Raw genomic sequence first — 9999 nt, forward strand, 5'->3', positions numbered from 1 at the left:
GAGTTTTAAACTTTGATGAATACCAGGTCCTGATTTGATGAATTGTTCTTCAAACTAAATTTGTCCCCCACGCATATTTTGGAGTTTTCAAGCCCTACTTCAAGTTTTGTAACTTCTTTGATAGTTATAATGAATTCATTGCCATTTTTCCTCTTGACATTTCCTTGTTACTTAGTAAAGGTTTTGGAAATAGGTAAGCAAAAAAGAAAAGAATGAATAAAATATTTAATTAATTTACTTTTAATATGCAAAATAAAAATGCAAAAAATCTAACAAATTGTTGAGAAAATGAAATGAAAAATAGCACAAGCAGCATGCTGAAGAAATATTAAAAATTAGCTATTAGTATTGTCTAAGAAATTCCTAAATGCATTTTACTCTCGATATGTGTAATATAAGCGCTATGGACCAAGTACTTTGGGAATATAATATGAACATCAGCAAGAAGAAAACTAAAATCCTTGTGTGTGGAAGAGAGAAGCCGAATGCACATATCATAATTCGAACGGTTAAACTTGAGCAAGTGGAATCCTTCATCTATCTGGGCAGCAGCATAGCATCGAATGGAAGAAGTTCAACCAACATCAAGCGAAGAATACATTCATTAAAAAGAGGCAATTACTATGTTCGAAGAACCTAAGGTTGGAAACTAGGAAGCAATTGGTCAAGACTTTCGTGTGGAGCATAGCACTCTATGGTTCTGAGACTTGGAACATTGGAAAAGTGGACCATCGAAGAATAGAAGCCTTTGAAACATGGTGCTGGAGGAGAATGCTGAAGATTAAATGGATGGACGCCGTAAGGAATGAGGAAGTATATAGAAGAGCAGAAGAGGATATGACCAAATAGAGAACCTCACAGTGAAGAAGAAAAGGATGGATTGGACACACATTGATGCACAATGGATTGATTAGGAATATAATAAAAGGAAATATAGAAGGGAAGCCTCCATGAGAAACACCAAGAGATATGTACATATTTCAAATTAAGAAGGACGTAAAATAGAGAAGGTATCAAGGATTGAGGCTATTGAGTAGAGTAGAATGGAGGGTTGCAGTAAACAAATCCTAGGTTTGAAATACTGATGATGAGTGGTCAAGGAACTGCTTGAGATTAGTTTTTAGTCTTGTAGTTAACAGGATTCATTATTTTTCTTGATTCCAATCATATGATTATGAAAAGGATAATGGAGGTGGTGTTTTATTGCTTTTCTCAAGAGTTTTATATTTAAAACCATTTTTTAAATTGCTGTCCCACTGTGAACAGACACTTTAGCTGTCCCCTCATTGAGGAGAGTAACTGTGTGGAATACAATTTGTCTGACATCTATCATTTGAACTATCTGGCTTGAGTGACCCTAACAGGAACAATTATCATTTAACTGCAACTCTATTGGTCAATGGAATGTGTAAGCCCTTCCTTTACATGGAGGTCATAGTCCATGTGATGGAAGTGATGAATGATGGTAGAGAAAATAATACTATAAAAATGAAAGGGATGTGCCACATCATATGAATCCATGCACTAGATGATTTTTTCTCTCAGGTTATTACTTTTGTTGTTCAAGAGAGGTGATTGCATTACCATCCCTGGATGTGTCTGTTTCAGAAATATTTTCTTATATAAACTGGAGAAAATGTTTTTTATGTGTATTATCTGACTTGGATTTTTTCCTGTAAAGGAAGTGGAAGTGTTGGCTGAGGTTATTTGGATATCATGTCCTGAAATTAATTCAATATTATATACATACTGGTTAAATCTAAGGAATGTTCACTTTAATATTGTTCTGCAACATTACTGTTAACATTTCAGAATTCCGATTTGATTTCACGATTTGAAGCTCTGGAGAGGGGTGTAAAGATGATGACACCATTACGTGTTTTCCCATCTCCAAAAAATCGGAAAAGGATGGAACAGAAAAAGGCAGGATTGCAGTTGAAAAATGAAGAAAATAGCCCTGAGTTTGGCACAAAAAAGGTTCGTTCTTGTATTATAATCTACATAAGGCATATTTTATTTCTTACATGCAAGGGGGAGGAGATGCAGTATACAAGGGGTAGAGTTTTGGATTACTGACTTGAGGACCCAGGTTTGATTCCTGGGTACGCCTCTGGACAGCCTCAGCCGTTTGCCCAAACTGTGTGATTTTTCGGGTACCAGATCTTCCTGGGAAACCATAGATGGCACAGGGAAAGGAACTGGCCCCCAAACCCTGATGCATAAATTTCACATGCCATTGGGCTTAGTATTGTGTGAACTCGACCATCATATAGCAAGCCAACCTTTGGGTTGATTACTGTGTTCATGGTATAATAGGGTTTTAGTGGGTTTTGTTTATGTATGAGTAAGGGTGGCATATGGGCTTGGTAGGTGTAGTATACAACAATTAACTGATTCTAGGCTCAATTTTGGAGATAACTGTGGGTATCTCTTGATAAAATATAAATTGATTGATTTTTTGGTTACTAGAACTGTGGAAAACTACCAACAGCCTTGGATGAAAGGATATTCCTTCATACCCTGGATGTGACCTCTATCCTCATCTATAAAATTCAATTTTCAAATTGATTACTTGGGTGATAAAATATTTAGTTTACTTTCAGTATGAAGGCAGTACCGGTTGGTGAAACTGGCATTTGTGAAGAAAATATTAAGGTCCACATAAAGAGAGAGAGTGGCTTTGTGATTTGAATTGGAGCTTTTTCAATTTGTATGCAAGTTTTTGAAGGTGTGCAAAATGAATGTGAAATTTTATCTGTGTTTTTGTGCTGGGCAAGGTGAGATGGAAGGATAGCGGGAAAACTGGGATGGTAGGTGAGGACATTACCCTGCTGCAACTGAGGCCAGCCAAATATGAAAGAAGATTGGAGGGATAGGAGACTTTTCTGCAATCTATACATGTCTCAGACTGCTCAGGTGCAAGTGGTCATAGGAGAGTCAGGAAAAGCAGTGCTAGGAGAAGAGAAAAGATAGACGTGCTTATAATCACCTATGCTTTTCAATGTACATGAGCAGGAAATGCTTTAAGAGGCATGGGAAGAACTGGAGATAGGAATGAAAGTTGGTGGGCAATTCATAATATCCGTTAAGATTGCTGATGATCAAGCTTTAGCTTGCCAGTTAGCTAAGGGTTTGCCGAACGCATTGGAAATCCAATGCAATAGAAGATATTTGGGAGAAATCCAAGGGAGGCAGAAAAGATGGATTCAGAGCATTTTGATTGGCAACGATGTGTTATAGACTGTGATAGAGGGGAGAATGTTGGGCAAGTGAGGAAGGAGCAGGATAGGGAGAGGGGTGTTGGATGGAATGTGGGAACAAGGAAGTATGTGGTATTGAAGATGGGCTCATTTTAGTGCTGATCAGGTTGTGTTTTTTAGGAGTGGCACGTGAATGTCTTTTTATACAATGGTATTGGATGTGTTCCGCAATAATAATGAAGTCTCAGACAATAAAGTAGCAATGGCTAATTGATTTATCAAGATTGACATTGGTCTGTAATTAATATTCAAAACATCTCCTACAATAATTTTTACAACTATATTTCAGACAATTCATAGCTACACAGTAATTGGCATTAAGTTCATCTTCTGAAGAAACCTCTCCACTGGTTTTATTGTGTGGCCTCACACTAATTGCAAAAAAATATGTACCAACTGAGTTATTCCAATGTGCTATCCTATGAAATACAGGGAACGATTAAATTGGCTCTCCCAGTGACCATCTGGTTGATCTTAGTCAATATCTTGGGCATCCCTAAATTAAACTTAGATTCAAATTATTAAGCTTTTCAGAGTCAAATTTTCATTCTGTTTTATTTCTTTTTGTAGGCCAGGATGATGAGAAATAAGTTGATGAATGAAGGCATTAATTTGAAAGGTAAAGCATATCAGGAAAGTGACTTCAAGAATTTAATAAAGGCAAAACATTCAGATTTAGAGATGGGTAGAAATACAGGACTGGATTTAGATGAATTATTTGAAATGGTGGAGGATTAAATGCTGAATGAGGCTTCCCATAAACTACAATAACATCTAATAGATATGTTGGGAGAGGTAAAAAAAATGCTTTGTTATATAAATTTTAATTATTCTTTTTTGTTTAAATTTCAAAACTCGTGTAAGTTTTTATCTAATTAATTATTTATTATGGATTCATATTTTTGCTTCAATTCATATCATATTAGAAGCTTCTTGTTGAATGCAAGATATATATTCTTCATAATGTTGAATTTTCTGTTACTCTTGTTTGTTATTAACTTATTAAAACAATTTGTTTGGAGTTGGTAGTTAACATTTTAGTACAAATCTACTAAAATAATGGTCATAATTGTTCCAATGTTATTGAAACTACATGTCATAAGATGTGTGTTCCTTGTTAGTGATGATCTTCACAGTTTTGTTTCTTAGTAATTATTTTCAAATTCTATCCATTGTATTAAATATTCAAATAAATGTTACTTGAGACTATTCATTGGCATATTGAGTAAAATGAATTAGAAAGTAAACCCTGTTTATTGTGCTTAATTTAATGTTTACATTATATATAAAATAGGTTTACTATTAATACTAGTGAAACCTGGCCTCGGGGAGTAAAGGTTGGGAAATGCTTTCCATCGAAAAGGTTTAAAGGAGAAAAGGACGCTGCTTCCTTTTCTTCAAATGACCCATCAACTGAGAACAGTGTCATAACTCAAGATCCAGGAAATGATAGAGTCACAAGATCGGTAACAGGATCTCTGAAACCTAAATCGTCGTGACTAGATGTGGCTGAATCATCACAACAAGTGGGCAATGGTAGCTCTAAGCCGAAGCTTAGAATACTTCATGTCAATATTCAATGTTTGAGGAACAAACCTCTAGAACTAGAAGTGCTTTTAAATTCATATGACCCTCATATAATCACTCTCTGTGAGCACTGGCTCAAATGTGAGGAATTAAGCACTCTCAGAATCAGTGGCTATGTAGCTGCAGATTTTTTCTGTCGAGCTAACAAGAAAAATGGTGGAGTAGGCATCCTGGTTAGAGAATCACTAGGAACTGAAGACCTTAGCCTATCCTATAAAAGTCTGAATGCAGAGTGTGACTTCGAATGCTCTGTATGTAAGATCAACACCAACTGTGGTCCAGTGTGTATTGTTACTGTGTACAGATCGCCAACTGGCTGTTTTACTTCTTTTCTGCACAAACTTGAATGTCTGATAGATATTATTCACAAAAACTCACCTAACGTTAACCTCGCCATTACTGGTGACTTTAACTGTGACATTTTAACTAACTCAAAGAACAAGAGTGATTTACTTAATTTATTTATATCCTATAATCTCCAGGTGATCAATAAGGAAGCAACTCGGGTAACTAACCACTCAGCATCCCTATTGGATGTAATTACCACCAACATCAACACCAACTGTGCCAAATCAGAAGTGATTCTGTCGGATATTTCAGACCACTACCCCATGCTAACAAGCCTAGAAATAGGCCTCTCTTTTCTATGTTATACAGTTACTCGCCACTCCTTCTCAGAGATGAATAATATTAATTTCTCACAAATGTTAGATACAGAAACCTGGGATGCAGTTTTTTCTGCAAAAACTGTAGAAACCAAGTTTGATGCATTCTACAGCAAATTTCTATTTTACTTTGATATAGCCTATCCTAATCTGCAAATTGAAGTCAAGCCAAAACCAATACGTAAAAAATGGATCACTGATGAAATTCGTCTGATGTCGATTCATCTTAAAGAAATGGCTGTGGTCTGTAAATCCTCGATGCGCAAGGAAACTGTAGTTCAATTTGAAATCTTGAAAAAATTATTCCGCAAAATGCTTAATGATGCTAAAAAGTCGTGTAACAACTATAGACTTGATCAGGCAGAAAATAAGACTAAGGCCATATGGGAAATAATTAATGAAGCCAAGGGAGCAGGAAAACAAAGAGACAAACTCAAAATCAATAACTCCAAAGGCCATCCTATCTCCAACTACAGCATCCTAGCAAATAGTTTCAATGAATTTTTCTCCAAAACAAGTGCCCCCCTAAATCCAGCTCACCCATTGGAGCCAAGCTTTACCAGCTCTTGCAAATCCTTATTTCTTTACCCCTCCACAGACATAGAATTGAAAAATATTTTTCAGAATCTACGAAATAAATTTAGTTCAGGGTTGGATGAGATTCCCAGCCCAGTTCTTAAATGCTCATTTCATCTGATCAGGATACCTCTATTACATATTATAAATGAATCCCTGCTGCAAGGAATATTCCCACCTCCTTTGAAAGTTGCAAAAGTTATCCCGCTCTATAGAAAGAAAAGTAGCCCCCACAAAATGAATTCTTATCGCCCAATATTTCTCCTAAATCAGTTTAGCAAAATATTTGAGAAAGTGTTTCTCAATCGCCTCATCCCGTATGTTGAATCTGTGAAGATTCTGTCAAAATTTCAGCATGGTTTTCGGCAGAATAGGTCCACCAAATCTGCTACTTATCAGGCAATAGATAATATATTAACAGCTCTTGATTGCAAGTTAGAATCTGTAGGAATGTTATTTGATTTTTCTGACGCATTTGGCTCAGTAAATCACAATTTACTATTACAAAAAATGCATAAATATGGCATTAGGGGCAATGCACATGACTGGTTAATCTCATATCTTCAGGACTTTCAGCAGCATGTGGTTTTGCTCAATGATGGAAAAAAATTCATCTCTCCTGGTAAAGTTGTATGCCAAGGTGTCCCACAGGGTTCAGTTCTGGGTCCTATCCTGTTTCTCCTCTACATTAATGACTTACCTGAGAATATAAGAACCAACGAAAGGGATGATCCACTCTTATTTGCAGATGATACCAGTATCATACTCACTGCCTCTACAGTCCAAAGTTTAACAAACAATGCTAAACAAACCGTTCAACATCTGAACTCATGGTGTAGCAGGAATCAGCTGAATTTAAATGTGGAAAAGTCCCAACTACTTTACTTTGCAAATAAAAAACAAAAACATGGCCACTTTTGCTATTGAATCAAGTGGAAAACTAATTCCCCAAGCGCCCCATGCAAAATTCCTAGGAATAGTTCTAGATGGGCGGTTGTCCTGGTGGGAGCATATATGTCACCTGGGCAAAAAACTGAATACCATTTGCTTCCCTATTAGAAGCATCAGGTTTACCGTAACAATGGATGTCCTTATGTCAATATATTATGCAAATATCTACTCCTGTATAGTATATAGTATCCTTTTCTGGGGTTCTTCTCCGCTTGCAGACACAATATTTAAAATTCAAAAGCGAGTCGTACGCCTAATTGTCAAAGCAGAGCATAATGCTCCTTATCGTCCATTATTCCATAAATTAAACATTTTACCTTTGCCATGTATTTATATTTATGTATTACTAGTGTACACTTTTGTAAACCTTTCAATGTATGACACAAATTGTGGTATTCACCACTATGGGACCAGGTCTAAAAATGATCTGCACCGAACTTACGTAAGAACTAGAACCACCGCACTAGGCCCTAAATCTATGGGTCTCCTTATGTTTAATAAGCTAAATGAGGACCTGAAATCCAGCACAAACATTTGTCTATTTAAAAGGGAATTGAGAGCTTTTCTTCAAAGGAATTTGTTCTATTCTATTAGGAATTTCATGGAACATGAAACTTAGAATAGGTATATGTATTACATTGTGTATTATTGTATATATTATTGTATTAATACAATATGTATCACAATGTAAGCATAAATTGTATGTCAAATAAAAGTGCATGAATTACCTATAATTATATTTAATTATTCATATGTGATATCTAATGCCTTGATGTGTCTTGACATGCCTTGTTATATTTAATATAATATGTCATTTTAATGCCTTAACGTATCTTGACGTGCCTAGTCATATTTAAAGCCTTGACGTGTCCTATACTATGAGTATAATTTTTGTATGATGCAGTCTCTGGACAAATAAACTTATTATTATTATTATTAAAAAGATGGGTCGCAGTTGTTCAGGTGTAAAGCGTTGGACAACTGACTGGAGGGCTTAGGTTCCATTCCTGGGCAAGCCTCTCTGGGCACCTGCAGCTCCACCCAAGCTATGTGATTTTTCGGGTACCAGATCTTCCTGGGAAACCATAACCGGCACAGGGAAAGGGACTGGCCCCCCTACCCTGATGTGGGAATTTCACGTGCTGTTGGGCTTAGTGCTGGGTGAACTCGACCATCACCTACCAAACTGACCTTCGGGTTGATTAAGTGTTTATGTTAGTATTAAACATTAATAAAGGGCTCATAACATTCATTTTTTGGAGTAATTAATTTGAAAAGTCTTGAAAAAATAGCTCAAGTCAATTTTCCAAAAATTTTTACTCTCATTAATTGAAAAGTATAAAAAAACTATACATTTTATTTGTTCAACTTTTCAAGACATGAATGATGCTAAATTTTTCAATGGTGTTTTTTTCTGTTGAGTTTTCCCTATGAAGCGTGATTGAGGTTCCAACAATATGGTCCTGCTGGTCAATGACCCAGATCATTTTAGCATTTTCTCTGACAAGTCATTAGGCATGACATTGGTTGTAATGCTGTTGCTGATGCTCTTAGTACACACCTACCTACATGTTGATTTTTAGACAATTTTATTTTTTCTAACCTACTCAATACCCACTCTCAAGGTGGTTGGTGAAGGGAACAAGGATGTTTGTGTTTTATTGGTGGAGATCCATAAAAAATCTCAATCAAGGGTATATTCAAGACACAATCATAAGTAAATCTTTGTTAAAATATCCAAATTAGTCTCAAATATTGTGTCACCAGCAGTGAATATCTCAACCACAGTCATATTGTGTGGCAATTTTGTTTTTTATTTTTGAAAATGAAAAGCCAAATTAGACACATTTTGAGACAAAATGAATGGATAAAAACAGTTTCTGAAGGGAATGTGATTGGGAAAGATCAACATAGTGAGACCCTGGATGAAAAAAATGTGGATATAAAAGCAACAAAATGTATAGGCATATGAAGGATAAGAGAAATGGGTGGATGGCTCCATTGATCCTATGATTAATGATAATTGATTTAAGGTTTTAAATGACCCAGTCAGCCCATAATTTTCCTCATTGGTTGATGATAATTGATAATTAATGCTCTTGGAACAAATATTTTTCAAAATTCTTTGCCCATGTGTTCATTACTTAACTAATTTTTAATCCTAGTAATGCTGACAGATATGCATTAATTGGTTTTGTTTTCAAATACAGGACCTCCTAAATTAATATACCCTTAACCCTTCATACCTTTTGAAAATCTAATTGCATTTACAATTACGTTTATTGTGCCCAAATGAAATGAGTTTGTAACTATTCCCAGACTTTATTTTATGGTACAATGCATTTCATTGACTTGCGACATCACCAGGTACAAGTTACACATACAGCTGTTGAATATATATACCCTTCAGACAGAGGAAAGGGGGGGGGGTTGAAGGTGGGGGAGGTTGGGTTTTTTGAGACTTCAAAGTCGGTGGCTGTGGTTTTTTCGGCTAAGGGAAGGAGAGGCAGTGGTACCTTGGTTATGACTAAGCATTGGGTCTGGTCCGGGGTATGGGAGGATTGGGGGTTAGGGCACCCAGGTATGTAGAACCATTGGATTTGTTTACCCTTGAGGAGAGGGGTGGCTATGTAGGAGGTCCTGAAAAACCTGATCCTGCACTTTCAACTTCACCCTCCCACTCCTCTGTCCAATTGGGTATATATTCAACAGCTGTATATGTAACTTGTATCTGATGATGCCGCAAGTCAGTGAAACAAGTTGTACCCTAAAATTAAGTCAGTTGAAAGTTACAAACTCATTTAATATGGACATCTAACAATTCCAAGAAGTGAAGCCAGAAAGTGCAAAGTGTACTATTATTATGCATCATCAATATCCTGCACACCACAGATTAATCTGCAATGCATTCACTAATAACTCTGATCCTTAGAATGCACAAACCAGGGATGGGCAGAAGA

The sequence above is a fragment of the Hetaerina americana genome, unplaced genomic scaffold (assembly GCF_022747635.1).
Source record: "Hetaerina americana unplaced genomic scaffold, ioHetAmer1.1.p SCAF_8, whole genome shotgun sequence".
Classification (NCBI taxonomy): domain Eukaryota; kingdom Metazoa; phylum Arthropoda; class Insecta; order Odonata; family Calopterygidae; genus Hetaerina; species Hetaerina americana.